The 17,507-nt window shown below is 42.1% G+C and overlaps 1 pseudogene; it reads right to left on the bottom strand.

Annotated features, from left to right (window-relative positions):
- Positions 1-12,990: 12,990 nt before the first annotated feature.
- LOC112224158 lies at positions 12,991-17,138 on the bottom strand (annotated as a pseudogene).
- Positions 17,139-17,507: the final 369 nt, after the last annotated feature.

Raw genomic sequence — 17,507 nt, forward strand, 5'->3', positions numbered from 1 at the left:
ACTTTCTCTACTCCATTATTGGTTCTTTACTTCGGAGTGCCTCCGCCTGACTCTGCAAATCCCTCTGGTATTTTCCACCTCTCTTTATTGGGGTATTATTGTGTAGAGGAGTGTACATTTGTACATGGAAGCAGCCGGAAAGACACGGTGAACAATTCATAGCTCATATGATCGCAGCTCCGAAGTAAGCCCCCGGATTTTATTGGCAAGTATTAGAAACTGAACCTCAGAATATCGAGGTCAGTGTGTGTGTGCGAGAGTGTGTGTGCATGTTTGCGTGTGCAGTGCAACCTAGTGAGTGTGTACATGTGTGTGCACGTGCTTGTGTGTGTTAAAGTGTTTTATAGGGAAAAAAATAGTGGATAGCTCATTGTGATTTGACAGCTGTAATCGACTGGCTAAATGACTGAGGACCTGCCAACTCAGCACCAGCATGAGAAGTTGGCTTTATTATAGACAAGGGACCAAAAGACGAGATAAAGCCATATAAATAAATTCCACATAGAACAGTATTCCAGCTTTATTGTCCCCCATGATGAAAATGGCTTAAATGTGGCTTGGGCGTACTTGGCCCCCAAATTGCATTCAGAAAGTATTCACACCCCTTGACTTTTTCCACATTTTGTGTTACAGTGTGAATTTAAAATGTATTAAATTCTAATTCCGTGTCACTGGCCTACACACGATACCCCATAATGTAAAAGTGGAATGTGATGACGTTGAATCAATGTGGAAAACTGATCGGATTTGCAAAAAGTCATCAACCTAAGGATATTTCGGTTTTTTTTTCACTGAACTTTGAACCTAAATTCAATGCCAGGGAGACATTTTTGACTTCACATTGAATTCACGTTAGTTGACAACTCATCCAAAGGTAAATCAAAACTAGATGTTGAACTGACGGCTGTGTCCAGTGGGATGCTATGTATGATGCCAATTGACTATTGATCTAAGAACACTCCATAGACATTCAGTATGACTGAGAGACTGAGAAGTGTGCGCAAGAGCCGAATATTGTCAAAGTAAGGCTCTGATTTGAAATTCCCAGTAAAATCAATACATACACAAGACACCAGTGACATTAGCTGAGGTAAAGCCAGGCGACGATCGGACGTACAACCCAGTCCAGTCAGGACACCTAGAGGAAATGTCATCAGACTCACACAGGGACACATCTCACATCCAATGTAACAGAGGAGAAACAGCAACAAGAAAAAGAAAGAAGACAGATTTACATGTTAAAGCCTGAGAGGACGAGGAGAGAGAGAGGAGAGAGAGAGAGAGAGAGAGAGAGAGAGAGAGAGAGAGAGAGAGAGAGAGAGAGAGAGAGAGAGAGAGAGAGAGAGAGAGAGAGAGAGAGAGAGAGAGAGAGAGAGAGAGAGAGAGAGAGAGAGAGAGAGAGAGAGAGAGAGAGAGAGAGAGAGAGAGAGAGAGAGAGAGAGAGAGAGAGAGAGAGAGAGAGAGGACGAGAGAGAGAGAGAGAGAGAGAGAGAGAGGGAGAGAGATGAAGAGAGAGATGAAGGAAGCTCTAGCAGCAGCGGTTAGATTAGTGGGGAAGCTACATGCCGTTCACACAGATTCTATAAAGCTCCTATCAAAGCAACTGCTGGAGAAGGCCACGGAGAGACGGGAACAACTCAGGACAGCGGCAGAAAGGGGAATGATAAATGCAATCATCTTGACGGTATCTGCAGGATCTGTGTGTGCGTTGGCTGCGGAGGGAGTGTGAAGAGTGTGCATGTGTTGCATGCCTGCGAGCATGTGTCAGTCTAAGTAATTCATAAATCATCCTCCCCTCCAACTGCCTGAAAGGAAATTTCCTCTGAAACTAGTCCTGCTATCTTCGGGGGCTAATATTTTATACAGTAGCTTACTGAAACCTCGGGAATGAATTTAGAGGCCTGACTTTTGAAGGCATGTTAAAAAATGCAAACCCCATCAAATACTCCATCCACACGATGAAGAGACCAGTGTGAGCACTCAACCCAACTTTTTCCTCAAACATCAACTTGGAATTTTGGTTCTGGCCTTGCTTGAATCACCCTTGGGTGTCGATGATTAAAGCTGTGCCCTTTTCTGGCCTAAAACATTCATGAGCTCTGCTCTCTCTCCCTTTTGGACTAGTATAATACATCCTGTAAAACTCCCTTGAATGTTTACCCATTTTATTTCCATGTGTAAATATCTGATCAACAACCAATAGCCTAGATGGCTGCTACAGTATATCTTCATTTGGGCATCTAGAGTCAATCTATCACAGCTGCAAAACACATTTCCAGTAAGAGATAATAGGAAACCAATAGGATTAAGCTAATGCTAAATACGCATATGTTGAGAGACTGTGGCCATCAGTTTTTTTCTGACTTCATTATCCAAACTGAATTAGGTTGTATTTAATTGTAAAATGACGGACTTACGGTCAGCATTAACATACTGCATCGAGTGTGAATGGCATATTACAGTAGCCTACAAGAAATATAGTATCAAGTCAGACCATATAGGCTACCATAGAATGTACTGTGGTAACCTAGCGTAAAGATGACAAAACCGGCTCCTTCTGTCACAGTGTGCACATAGCCTACACATACGGATATTTCATGGAGGTGTATTTCAAGATTTTTCCACGGCACAGATGACATCAGTCTGCCATCTGAACAGGAGAGTTGAGAGGACTAGGCGAGCAATAAAACTAGAAAAAGCGGGAGACATATGGGCCAGACACTGTAAGTTTGAGAGGCGTGCTCTCTCTCTCTCTCTCTCTCTCTCTCTCTCTCTCTCTCTCTCTCTCTCTCTCCATGCGGAGAGCTCTGCCACACATGAGTGCGTGTGTGTGAGAGACCTCACCCTCCTTGACCTTATACACACAGGTGTATAAAGAGCACACAGACAGTGCTGCATCCCATCATAAGGAGTTCCTGAATGTCGCCGATGACATGGCGACAAGTTCGTTATACATTGCGTGGTACTGGCCGACCGTAGAAAAACTGAGCAAGCAGTCTCTTCTGTTACCTCCTCTTGGGTTTGTAACAAGGACACCTTTTTTTGAGCTGAAGCCACTCGACCTTTACATTTGAATAGAATTGCATTAGATTGGGAAAAGTGCAGCTCTTCCAAGGATTACATTTATAAGAAACGGGTGGTCCATTTCACATTTTAAGAGGATCTACTTCAGCACAGAAATGCCACAGTCACGCACAATTGATGCACAAACTGTTGTTCTTGTGTTCCTGAATGAGTAGTACACTCCACATCATGTCGGAAATGTTACCTCCAGTAAACTGACAGGCTTTAGAAAAGCAGGAATAATGGACCTGTGCATGTGACAACTCTCCAATTCTCCAATCTCTGAATCCTCTCATCTGATTCACCAGTATACAGAGCTTTCATCACAAACAGATCAAGCCCACCTCAAATATCATCATACCCATGCAAATGACCATGCAGACATATGAGAAGACCACTTAACAAGGGTGCAGATGAAATGCCTGTCAACCGCATCGAGAAGCCTATTGAACGATATTAGCCAGCCCAGGGAAATGATTCATGAGAGGGGCCATGCGGCTCAAACTCTCCCCTTAGGCAAAGTGCCGAGGCAGGCTCTTCCAGAACACCCAGGGAGAGAGGCTGGCCCTTGGAGGCACCATATCCAGACACCAGCAGCCTGTCCACAACCTCATCTAGCCCCGTCTTTAGCTATCGATCGCCAGCCACGGCCTGGAGAAATATGACTGAGGATGATCCGCTAATGGACCTGCAAATGCAGCCTGTGCCTGGGACCTTCCTGATGATAAATGCGAGGCAAGTTTGTCTCTTGTCTCTTTGTCCCGGCTAATTGTCCCTCAGTCTCTCGGTTGAGCTGATGCTCATGTCAAACAACGTCTCGCCCTGATCAATGTCAGCGAGATAGCGCCAAGCCAATAGGGGATGAGCAGAGTGCTTTTGAAAGGCGCTGAAGTAATGGTGATGGAATCAGACGCTGTCTTTCAACAAATGTATTTAGCCTTTAATAAATCCTGCCTCTGGGGTTGAATTTGTATCCTGGCACTGTTTCAGTTCTGTATAGCCTAATCATAGATTACTTTATTTGAATAGTGAATGTGGATTTAGTGTCTTTAATAATCTTGCACAGTTACTGTGGTCTAATGCAGTTCGACTGATAAGCAAAATGAAATTAGCTCACGTTATGCTTTCATATGGGAAGTGGAATATTTCCCACCAATGTGATTGATGGCTCAGATATTATCAACCCCTTTTTCAATATTGCGGTATTATTTCATCATTAAACAGCTCGACTCTGTTTGCTGAATGTCTTTACTTATTACTCCATTATTACCATGTCTGATTTAATACATTAAAACAGGTGATTAGGATGAGTTAGAGAAAATGCTGAAGTAGCCAGCTGCACATGACCCATGAGAGAATATAAGGTGTGTGTGTGTGTGTGTGTGTGTGTGTGTGTGTGTGTGTGTGTGTGTGTGTGTGTGTGTGTGTGTGTGTGTGCGTGTGTGTGTGTGTGTCTGTGTCTGTGTCTCTCTGTGTGTGTGTGTGTGTGTGTGTGTGTGTGTGTGTGTGTGTGTGTGTGTGTGTGTGTGTGTGTAAGAATCGACGCTGGAGACGAGAAACATGTACACGGAGTGAACATTTACTGGAAAACGGACATCAAACCAAAACATGAACGGCGTCTGGACAGGGGGAACAAAACAACAAAACAACAATAATGCTGACACAGGGAACCAACTGAGGAACAGACAGATATAGAAGGGCAATCAACAAAGTAATGGAGTCCAGGTGATTCCAATATTGCGCAGTTGCGAGTAATGACGGTGACAGGTATGCATAATGAAGGGCAGCCTGGCGCCCTCGAGCGCCAGAGAGGGAGAGCTGGAGCAGGCGTGACAGTGTGTGCACGCGCTCGTGGCTTTCCTTCCGTGTCCTAATGAAAAATAACAGAGGTAACCTACGGATCTTTACCTTTTGTGTAGAGCAGCAACATATTATGACGTCCTCATCACTACACTTGCAGAGTCACACAATACAGTGCTAAATTAACGGCGTCTGTGATGCAGTGGATAGCATACTATGCTTTTTGAAGGTCTGGGCCAACCAATACTTTATACTTCCAATTCTCTCTCTGTCACTCTCTGGGAATATAGTCAGTTGCAAAATCATACACAGCAAAATGTCGCACCTCTAGTAGCCTTTACCGTCCTTAGTAAAGAGGGGTGGGCGAAGCAGAGAAGCAGAGAACAGAGTACCTGGTAAGAGTCAGGCTGAACACCACAGAAGAACAACAGCAACACAAGTGTGTACAACTCTCTCGTCCCCCGTCTTCAGAGATTACTGTCAGGGTTACATTTTCCAGCAAGGCAGTTCTAAACTTTCTAACAAATTGCCATGACACGGTAATGGGGAGACAGAGAGAAGTAAGCAGACCTTGGCATGATTCATGAACCTGCCAGGCACTCAGCCGTGCCGACAGAGGGATAACATACTGAATAATTCCAGTTAGCATGGAGCCTCGTCCAGCCTCGTCCATATCGCTCATCATTTACATGCTATCCCTTTATGAATTATTAAGTCAGTGAGTTGTAGGGGGGGTGACTCGTGAGGTGCACATGAAGAGGAGGTGAGTCTGCTATATGAACACATACAGAGAGGGGTCACACACAGTGGGGAGAACGAGTATTTGACACACTGCCGATTTTGCATGTTTTCCTACTTACAAAGCATGTAGAGGTCTGTAATTTTTATCATAGGTACACTTCAACTGTGAGAGACGGAATCTAAAACAAAAATACAGAAAATCACATTGTATGATTTTTAAGTAATTAATTTGTATTTTATTGCATGACATAGGTATTTGATACATCAGAAAAGCAGAACTTAATATTTGGTACAGCAACCTTTGTTTGCAATTACAGAGATCAAACGTTTCCTATAGTTCTTAACCAGGTTTGCACACATTACAGCAGGGATTTTGGCCCACTCCTCCATACAGACCTTCTCCAGATCCTTCAGGTTTCGGGGATGTCGCTGGGCAATACAGACTTTCAGCTCCCTCCAAAGATTTTCTATTGGGTTCAGGTCTGGAGACTGGCTAGGCCACTCCAGGACCTTGAGATGCTTCTTACGGAGCCACTCCTTAGTTGCCCTGGCTGTGTGTTTCGGGTCGTTGTCATGCTGGAAGACCCAGCCACGACCCATCTTCAATGCTCTTACTGAGGGGAGGAGGTTATTGGCCAAGATCTCGCGATACATGGCCCCATCCATCCTCAATACGGTGCAGTCGTCCACTTTGCAGAAAAGCATTCCCAAAGAATGATGTTTCCACCTCTGTGCTTCACGGTTGGGATGGTGTTCTTGGGGTTATACTCATCCTTCTTCGGCGAGAGGAGTTTAGACCAAAAAGCTCTATTTTTGTCTCATCAGACCACATGACCTTCTCCCATTCCTCCTCTGGATCATCCAGATGGTCATTGGCAAACTTCAGACAGGCCTGGACATTCGCTGGCTTGAGCAGGGGGACCTTGCGTGCGCTGCAGGATTTTAATCCATGACAGCGTAGTGTGTAACTAATGGTTTTCTTTGAGACTGTGGTCCCAGCTCTCTTCAGGTCATTGACCAGGTCCTGCTGTGTAGTCCTGGGCTGATCACTTGCCTTCCTCATGATCATTGATATCCCACGAGGTGAGATCTTGCATGGAGCCACAGACCGAGGGTGATTGACCGTCTTCTTGAACTTCTTCCATTTTCTAATAATTGGGCCAACAGTTGTTGCCTTCTCTCCAAGCTGCTTGCCTATTGTCCTGTAGCCCATCCCAGCCTTGTGCAGGTCTACAATGTTATCCCTGATGTCCTTACACAGCTCTCTGGACTTGGCCATTGTGGAGAGGTTGGAGTCTGTTTGATTGAGTGTGTGGACAGGTGTCTTTTATACAGGTAACGAGTTCAAACAGGTGCAGTTAATACAGGTAATGAGTGGAGAACAGGAGGGTTTCTTAAAGAAAATTTAACAGGTCTGTGAGAGCCGGAATTCTTACTGGTTGGTAGGAGATCAAATACTTATGTCATGCAATAAAATGCTAATTAATTACTTAAAAATCATACAATGTGATTTTCGGGGTTTTTGTTTTAGATTCCGTCTCTCACAGTTGAAGTGTACCTATGATAAAAATTACAGACCTCTACATGCTTTGTAAGTAGGAAAACCTGCAAAGTCGGGAGTGTATCAAATACTTGTTCTCCCCACTGTACCTCTTGATGTGCAGGCTGTGCAGTCCACACAACTGTAAATTAAACTTAGGCCGGCTCCTCCACAGTGGTGGAAAAAGTACCCAATTGATATACTTGAGTAAAAGTAAAGATACCTTAATAGAAAAGGACTCTAGTAAAAGTGAAAGTCACCCAGTAAAATACCACTTGAGCAAAAGTTTAAAATTATTTTATTGAATAGATTAGGGTAGGCCTTGTCTCCGAGGAATGCTCCTCAGAGCCAGATGCTGATGACAGGTTGCCCTATGCAGGACAGCTGGCATCAAAACTCTCCTGCTGTTGGAAATTAGTTCCATTGACGGGCTTAAAGGTTATTATGCTGGTGGGTGTGGGAAGGTGGGAGGTCGTTGGAAGACTGTTGCTGCATGCCCATTGGTTGAAAGAAAGGATAGTGATTATTGCATGAATGAGGCAATAGGTTCATCAGCAACCGTGGTTGAATTGCCTTAGTGTGCCATGCTCATACAGAGGTTGAATTGAATAGGTCAGGTATTCCCAAACTGGGGTACACGCATTGCCGTCGGGGGTACGCCAAATAAATATGCGATTCACATTTTTGGAAAAAAAAAATTAAAAAATCTTCACATTTTCAAGCAGTCCATTTATATTTTCCAACGAGGCTATACATTTGTGTGAGGTTTTTTCTCGCCTGAGTAACCTCGTTTCACTGCAAAAAATAAAATTCAACCATCTAGTGTTCAGCGAAATAACAACACAACGTCAAATACAGGTAGCCTCGTCAAATTATTAACATCCAATCACATTAACCGTTACTCTCTCGCGGGAGCATTACATTGAAAGAATCCACTGATAACTTTAATAATGCAAAGGAAAATTGCTCAATATTCATCAGTATGATGACTAACTGAAAATGCACCACTAAGATGCGTAATCATGTTGAATGGATGGCTATTCGTTTGTTAGTGCTGATAAGTGTTTTATTCATGACTTCTCACCCCTCTCATGATTTCCCTCTCTCTCTCTCGTTTCCTAAATACTTTGCGCTCTTCTAAACCATTTCACAGGTGTTCAGCTATAACGTCATATAATAGTCTAAAATCTCATTACCAATGAAGTATTTCATGTGGAGGCGAACTGCACCACAGATGTTAATAATGTAAAACAGTCGATTAATATTCATGTTATGTATGATCTTTGTAGAGTGTATCAGTTAGCTTGTGTTTCCATACTTGGCAATGACTAATACCTCTTCAGCCATCAATTACTTAAATGTGTCATTAGCCAACGTCTAACGTAAGAAACACATCTAAGTGCTTTTGAGTTGTGCAAAGTCGGTTATGATAGATAAGTACCAGGCTACCAGACACGATTATGTCTGGCTTTCAAAATATGTTCATTTGGGTATAATTGAAAATAATGTAAAAAAGTATAGACAACGTGTATAAGGATTACAAATAAGTATAAGAATCCTTTTATGATGTTGCTCCCCAAATTTTTTAAGAAGATCTTTGGGAAGATCTGTTTTCTTGTTGTATCAGCAATAGGGATTATAGTTTTGATCAAATCCAGCAAACATTTGACTCTTGACCTTTGACTCTTGGCTCAGTGCAAAGATAGCAAATATAGAACTGCATTTACCTCTTTCCCTTTGGACTATACTTTCACAATATGCTACCATACTGTATCTATTTCCTCCACACCCCGGAACCCACCATCCTCTCATATTACACCTAACTGTGTTTGACAGCGTCCCTCTCTTCCCTCTCATTCCAAGTTCTTGCCAATAACACACGTTTTAAGGATCTCTCCTCTGAACTGTGGCTGTCCTTGGGTTTCTCAGTTCACTCCGTTCTCAGTTCACAGACCCAAAGGGACTTCCAAAGCTCATATTTAATGTACCTATATTCTGAAACGCTGCTATTTATAGGGTACTCCACCAAGGAACACATGAGATATTCATCACTGCTGCCCTCTTTCAGGTCACTTTGTGTGAGCGTCAGTGGGTAGGAGGGGGAAGTACATGGAGACAATCTTTCCACTGCTACTAGAAGATTTGTTGTGTTTGCTAATTGACCTAATCCCATGCACTTGCTGTCACTGTCACCTCCTCAAAAAGCCACGGTGCACGCAAAGGGAATCCGACAACACAGCACATGTATATTTCAAAGGCACAACTTGGAATAAGTAGATTTAAGTAGGTAACATGTCATGTGTTTGGCTTTCTTGGGATGGGGCCTTCCTTTATTATTAACTGGGAATTCATATTGGATGTTGCTGATCTTGATAAAGTCTCTTTGTATGAGTTTACAAGCCAGTTTGGCCTGGTGTGTCACACTGCTATTCTTGCCAGTATGACAACATGTTATCAAAGTACAAATCCCATTCCATTGTGAAATAATTGTACGGTTTACACCATACACTTAGCTTACAACGACACAGGAAACGATTGAGTGTCACCAAGGCAACAGTGCAGACACCAAGGCAACAGTGCAGACGAAGGTGCAGATAGTGAGTGAGGACACGGACTGATACTGTAGAGAATATATTATATTACTTTTCTATGGGAAGAGCTTACTATAGGGAGGGCCAGGGGAATATAAGGTCACTGCTCTCAGATAGGGAAAATGAACAAGCAATTGAAAGCATGTGGGAGTCAAGAGTCCTGTAATGATGAACAGTGAGAGAATGGGTGAAATGAGAGAGAAATTTGAGCTATATAGTGCAGAAATGTACAACTTATACTTATACCGTAACAGCAATCTTCAAATGCAATTTCAATGAAAGAGACAAGGTTGGGGTGAGCTGACAAGTCCACACAAACCCTTGGAAATGTACAAAATGCAAGTTGGAAAGATAAAAAGAGGCCAACAATCTCTACCTTGAGGCGATTTCTATTTTTAGGAGGGAAATGTCTGTTCAGATTAGGATCAGTGACAGGCATTTGCTGCCCTCTACTGGAGAGAAGTGTATTTAAAGCAAGAACCACTGTAGCAGAGGATAAATACAGCACATGGCATATTCTATTGGTCTCATAACAATCTATCATTGTATGATGGAAATGTAGATTTGATGGCTTCTGCTGTATTTGGAATGTCTGGATTTGATCAAACATTTAATTACAGATTCAAAGCCAGACACATATCTTACAGAGTGTGGATTCACGCAATAATAAATGGTGCTGATTGGACTTGGTTAGTATGCATGGTAAAAGCTCAGCTTACCCAGACGTTGGCTGGTCAGTGCTGGCCAGTAGTTGTGTTAGGAGTCAGGACAAAGTATTCAAGTAGTGTACTTTACTGAAGGATTTTCCCCTCAGTACAGCTTTGCTGCCATCCTGTGTTAGTTCAGTGAGCTGATACAAGTTTTAATGTATGTTAATATGAGAGGTGGCCTAGAAAAAAAATGACAGAACAACTTGATTACATGAATATAGAATTTTAATGTTGTGTTCAACAAATGAACAATCGTGTAATATTGTCAGACAGAAGCCTAGACAAAACCATTCTGATAACGTTCAGATACTAGATTCTAAATAAGCATCACCTAAGCAAATAAATCAGAATTCCCCCCCTAACAATGTACAAATCAAACTAGTTTAAAGTACTAACTCAAATCTATTATTAATAAACTATGGTATATTCACAGTCAGAGAGAAAATACATCTGCTGTAACTTTGCAAATTACATATCCATTTCTTACTTTTCCTATGTGCCATTGTGTTCTCACTACTTTATACGAATACTGAGAAATACAGTAGATCTTTAAAAGCTTTTTAAAATTAGAGCATACAACACCTTAGGTGAAAACTGTAGCCTCTAAACCTGAAAAAACCCAATATAATTCAACAACATCAGCTACAGTATACAAAAGTATGTGGACACGCCTTGAAATTAGTGGATTCTTTGATTTCAGCTCACCCGTTGCTGACAGGTATATAAAATCGAGCACACATCCATGCAATCTCCATAGACACACATTGGCTGTCATTGGATGCCACTGTCATTAGATGCCACCTTTCCAACAAGTCAGTTCTTTACATTTCTACCCTGCTAGCGCTGCCAAGGTCAACTTTAAGTGTTGTTATTGTGAAGTGGAAACGTCTAGGAACAACAATAGAAAAAGTGGTGCTTTTTCATGTAGGCCTACTCTTAAAAACCTATTAAAGATTGGCCCCTTTTTTTTCTCAATTTTAGCCTAAAATGACATACCCAAATCTAACTGCCTGTAGCTCAGGACCTGAAGCAAGGACATGCATATTCTTGGTACCATTTGAAAGGAAACACTTTGAAGTTTGAGGAAATGTGAATGTAGGAGAATATAACACATTAGATCTGGTAAAAGACAATACAAAAAACAGACTGTTCTCTTGTATTTTTTTGTACCATCATCTTTGAAATGGAAGAGAAAGGGCATAATGTATTATTCCAGCCCAGGTGCCATTTAGATTTTGGCCAATAGATGGCAGCAGTGTATGTGCAAAGTTTCAGACTGATCCAATGAACCATTGCATTTCTGTTCAAAATTTCGTATCAAGACTGCCCAAATGATCCTAATTTGCTTATTAATGTTCAAAACGGTGCACTATCCTCAAACAATATCATAGTATTATTTCACTGTAATAGCTACTGTAAATTGGACAGTGCAGTTAGATTAACAAGAATTTAAGCTTTCTGCCAATATCAAATATGTCTATGTCCTGGGAAATGTTCTTGTTACTTACAACCTCATGCTAGCCTACGTTAGATCAACCATCCCGCAGGGGTACCCATAACTCCTGAAGAAGTAAACAAAACAAAAACCTGAACCCTCATCGTTATAGGTTTTACTTTTAAAAATGTTTTAACATTAGTCCTGAATGTATTGTGCATTAGCCTAAGGGGCAATTCCATGGTATCAGAGTGATTCTGAGACTCAGATATTTCACTTTAAAATGTATGAAAAAAAATGTGTGCGAAGTTCAACAAACCAAATCTATGCACAAGCAGTGGTGGAAAAAGTACTCAATTGTCATACTTGAGTAGAAGTAAAGATACCTTAATAGAAAAAGTGATAGTCACCCAGAAAAATATTACTTGAATAAAGGTATTTGGTTTTAAATATACTTAAGAATCATAAGTAAATGTAATTGCTAAAATATACTTATATAATATATATATTAAGCAAACCAGACAGCACAATGTTCTAGTTTTTATTTATTGTTGGATAGCCAGGGGCACACTACAACACTCAGACATAATTTACAAACGAAGCATTTGAGTTTATTGAGTCCGCCAGATCAGAGGCAATAGGGATGACCAGGGATGTTCTCTTGATATGTAACAGTCGTCGTATGAAGGAGAGGACCAAAGTGCACTGTGGTAAGTGTTCATCTTGGTTTTTAATACGAATAGTGAACACTGAAACGAAAACAATAAAACGACAAACGAACAGTCCTGAACGGTGAAATAAAACACAGAACAGGAAACAATCACCCACAACTCAAAAGTGAAACCAGGCTACCTAAGTAGGGTTCTCAATCAGGGACAACGATTGACAGCTACCTCTGATTAAGAACCATACCAGGCCAAACACAGAAATCCCAAATTATAGAAAAAGGAACATAGACAGCCTCACCTCAACTCACGCCCTGACCGTACTAAAACAAAGACAAAACAAAGGAACCATTCTGGTCAGAACGTGACATGATAAGAGTTTGAATTGGACCATTTTCCTGTCAAAATGTAACATATACTGTCAGGGAAAATGTATGGAGTAAAAAGTAAATCATTTTCTTTAGGAATGTAGTGAAGTAAAAGCAAAAGTAAAGTACAGATACCCCAAAAAACTACTTAAGTAGTACATTAACATGTTTTACACCAGGACTACTTTTAAAAATGTACACTTAAAATGATACAAAACCACATTTACTTGAAGAACAGTGCAGGTGCGAATTTTGGTAAAAGAATGACGGCACAAACAGCACAAACCGTCATTCTGTTGTTCCCTCTTGTCTGTCCACTGTGACAGTCAGAGCAACTCCCTAGCTAACCCTCCCTCTAGCTATCTGTGCTTTCTTAAGACACAAAGAGAAGATGAGCCTTTTGAGGAACAGATGCAAAATAAAGGTAGAGTTGTAATTCTAGAGGGCATCATCCATAGCGGAGTGCCATAACTTTCAAAATGTCCCCCTGGGTGCAAAATGTCTCCGTCTCATTTCTCTCAGGACCAAACGATTCAGAGTTCTCTCCTCTCCACGTTGTAACTCGATCTAAAAACATTTCATACTACTGCATGTCCTCAAAGGCCTCCCTTGCAGTGTTCTCTGTGAATTCAAACAGCTCTGACATGAAGAGAACCACAAATAAACGCCACAGCACAGCTTCAATGGGAACACATAGGAACTCAGACTCAGCCGAGCCCTGTACAGTTACAGTAAATCAATTCTGCCTCTGTGTTACAGTTTTTGTCTTGTGTATCCCCCATAGGCTTCATTTAGCATTTGTGCTCAAATAGCATTGGGAGACAGAGCGGGACCATGCATCCCTATGGGCCGGGGCCACAGCAAGGAGCCTGATAATCTGTGCTCACAGTCCACAGGGAGATGGCGGTGTCCCCTTCCGTCCCATCAGTACTTGTTAATCCCAAAGATCGGGACTCCGTGAAGCTGGGGGAGCTTGAGAATGAGCACAGTCATCAGGGAGACCGCGTTGACCACAAAGTGGTCCTGGTCGTATTTGGTGTAGAAGCTGGTGAGGATGTAGCTAGGGGGAGAGGAAGAATGTAGGAGGGAGAGAAAGTAAGGGTAGGTCAAAGAAAGACTGAAGGACTAGGGCCTTCGCTGCCAGCAAGCACAGCAGGCACCACAGCAGTCCAGACTCCCACTGCCCACAGACTGGATGGAAGAGGCTGCTGGGGGGACACTGAAGTCATTAACAAGGACAGCAGGGAAACAAACAATGCTTAAAGAATAGGTTTCACTTTTCAGTCCTTTTCCTCCTTAAATACCAATGTAGCCACTTTGCATTGAATTATACTTTATAAAGGGTTTCTAAGTAGTAAATAGACTATATATACGTATAAAACAGTGCAGAGTATGGTACTGTAGGGAGTCCTAACAGGACGATGGGGGTGATGGTGAGGAACTTGCGTGAGGCAGTAAACTGGACACCAATAGTCCATCTGCTCCCAGTATGTGTAGAAGCGGGCCTTGCTCTGATCGGGAGTCTCAAATGGAGTTCCTTTCACCAAGTGTAACAACAAAGTACATGCACTGCAACACACACAGCACAGAATACTTGGTCAGGAAAGCTTTAGCTGTTACAGTGCATTCGGAAAGTATTCAGACCCCTTCCCTTTTTCGACACTTTGTTACGTTACAGCCTTTTTCATTCATCAATCTACACACAATACCCCATAATGACAAAGCGAAAACAGGTTTTGAGAATTGTTTTCCCATTTACTACATATAAAACACAGAAGTATCTTATTTACATAAGTATTCAGACCCTTTGCTATGAAACTCCAAATTGAGCTCAGGTGCATCCTGTTTCCATTGATTATCCTTGAGAATCTTTTACAACTTGATTGGAGTCCACCTGTGGTAAATTCAATTGATTGGACATGATTTGGAAAGACACACATCTCTATATATAAGGTCCCATAATTGACAGTGCATGTCAGAGCAAAAATCAAGCCATGTGGTTGAAGGAATTGTCCGTGGAGCTCCGAGACAGGATTGTGTCGAGGAACAGATCTGGGGAAGGGTACAAAAAAAATTCTGCAGGATTGAAGGTCCCCAAGAACACAGTGGCCTCCATCATTCTTAAATGGAAGAAGTTTGGAACCACCAAGACTCTTCCTTAGAGCTGGCCGTCTGGCCAAAATGAGCAATCGGAGGAAAAGGGCCTTGGTCAGGGAGGTGACCAGGAACCCGATGGTCACTCTGACAGAGCTCCAGAGTTCCTCTGTGGTGATGATAAAGGCCTTGCAGAAGGACAAACATCTCTGCAGCACTCCACCAATCAGGCCTTTATGGTAGAGTGGCCAGACAGAAGCCACTCAGAAAAAGGCACATGACAGCCCACTTGGAGTTTGCCAAAAGGCACCTAAAGGACTCTTAGACCATGAGAAATAAGATTCTCTGGTCTGATGAAACCAAGATGGAACTCTTTGGCTGAATGCCAAGCATCACATCTGGAGGAAACCTGGCACCATCCCTACTGTGAAGCATGGTCGTGGTAGCATCTTGCTGTGGGGATATTTTTCAGCGTTAGGGACTGGGAGTCTAGTCAGGATCGAGGGAAAGATGAACTGAGCAAAGTACAGACAGATCCTTGATGAAAATCTGCTCCAAAGCACTCAGGACCTAAGACTGGGGTGAAGGTTCACCTTCCAACAGAACAACAACCCTAAACACACAGCCAAGACAACATAGGGGTCGCTTCGGGAACAAGTCTCTGAATATCCTTAAGCGGCCCATTAAGAACCCGGACTTGAACCCGATCAAACATCTCTGGAGAGACCTGAAAATAGCTGTGTAGCAACACTCTCCATCCAACCTGACAGAGATTAAGGGGATCTGCAGAGAAGAATGGTAGAAACTCCCCAAATACAGGTGTGCCAAGCTTGTAGAGTCATACCCAAAAATACTCAAGGCTGTAATCATTGCCAAAAGTGCGTCAAAAAAGCACGGAATAAAGGGTCTTAATACTTGCGAAAATGTGATATTTCAGTTGTTGTTTTTTTTAATTGCCAAGAATTCTAAAAACCTGTTTTTGCTTTGTCATTATGGGGCATTGTGTATAGATCGATGAGGGACATGTTTTTAAAAAATCCCTTTTAGAATAAAGCTGTAGCGTAACAAAATGAGGAAAGTTAGGGGGTTGGAATACTTTCCGAATGCACTGTAAATTTAAAATTGCATGGGCAAAAGTGATTCTATGAATTTTTCAGTAGCCTACAACTGCAAATCGATGTATTTTAGGAAAGGGTGTGTAAGCTGACATAGTACTGTTCTGTAACTTTTATAGCAATTCAACTGCCATAAAAAAATGGGTAAATGTTCAAGACTGCCCCATGAACTATTGACTTTATTGACCTTCACTCTTCCCTCTCCTATTGACAGTACAGGAGTTTGCTTATAGAGACTACCATTGTGTGGATAACGCTGACTGGACCATCCACCAACAGTACTTAGGTTATACAGTGGTGAGGTTTCACTGGTGCCCCTAGGCATAGCCTACTAGGGCACCCACTACCCACCAGGTTGTGTATGATGTTGGTGAGGGTCCAAACTATGGGTACGCTAGCGAAGGGGATGCTGAGCAGGATGACGTGTAACAGGCCGATGCCCAGGATGTAGGAGAGCCAGATGCCCCGGCTGTTCATCACCCGCGTGTTGGGGGTTCACCTCGCTGTGAGCCGTGCCCACATTCATGATGTCAACACAACAGTCACCACGCTCCTCGTCCGCATGAGAAACAGAACAGAAGGGTGTGTGATATAATTCCTTATAGGTATGCCGATCATTATGCGTAATGCAAACAATGCGACAAGGGTACAGCTTGACTGTTCCATCCATGTACTGTTCATTAGATCCTATTGGGAGGGGTCCCTTTATAGGCTTGTCTAAGTTAGTTGGAATGTGGTGAACTAGGTTGTGTGTATCTTTGGGGAGGGAGTCTAGCTGAAATAATTACAACATAGTCATAACCCATCATATTTCTAGGGCAGTCTGATTCAACTCAAATATTGTACTTTCTTCATCAGTTCTTCCAAAAGTTTCCATTATCAAATTGAAATAATACATTATGATCTAACACATTGTAGCGTGCACTACTGTATTCCAATAATAATGTATCGTGCACTACTGTATTCCAATAATAATGATAATAATAATAAATAAATCAAGTCAATACAAATAGATAATAGCCTACTTACAGGAGAAAATGCCTTCAATCCGATCTTCAGTCCGTTATCACTATGTTGCTCTTATTCGCTAACTCCTTCACTGGTTAGGAAATTTACATCATTAGGTTGGACTGCTATATCATTTCGATTAGTCCTTCATTCACATACCTTCTTATTGCGTCTTTATGCAATGTTATCCTTCAGGACATAGCCCGACATTCAAGCAAACAGTTCCACCCAGAGCCACTTTGTTCGTCTTGCGCAACACAGCACAATTCATATAAAACGTCATAATTTTCAGAGCGCCAAAATTGGGATAATCTTTTTATTCGTCGCTCTTAGCGTCGATGAATGCCTTTACATCACATCTGTAAAACTGACCAATT

This window comes from Oncorhynchus tshawytscha, linkage group LG25 (genome assembly GCF_018296145.1).
Source record: "Oncorhynchus tshawytscha isolate Ot180627B linkage group LG25, Otsh_v2.0, whole genome shotgun sequence".
Taxonomy (NCBI): Eukaryota; Metazoa; Chordata; class Actinopteri; order Salmoniformes; family Salmonidae; genus Oncorhynchus; species Oncorhynchus tshawytscha.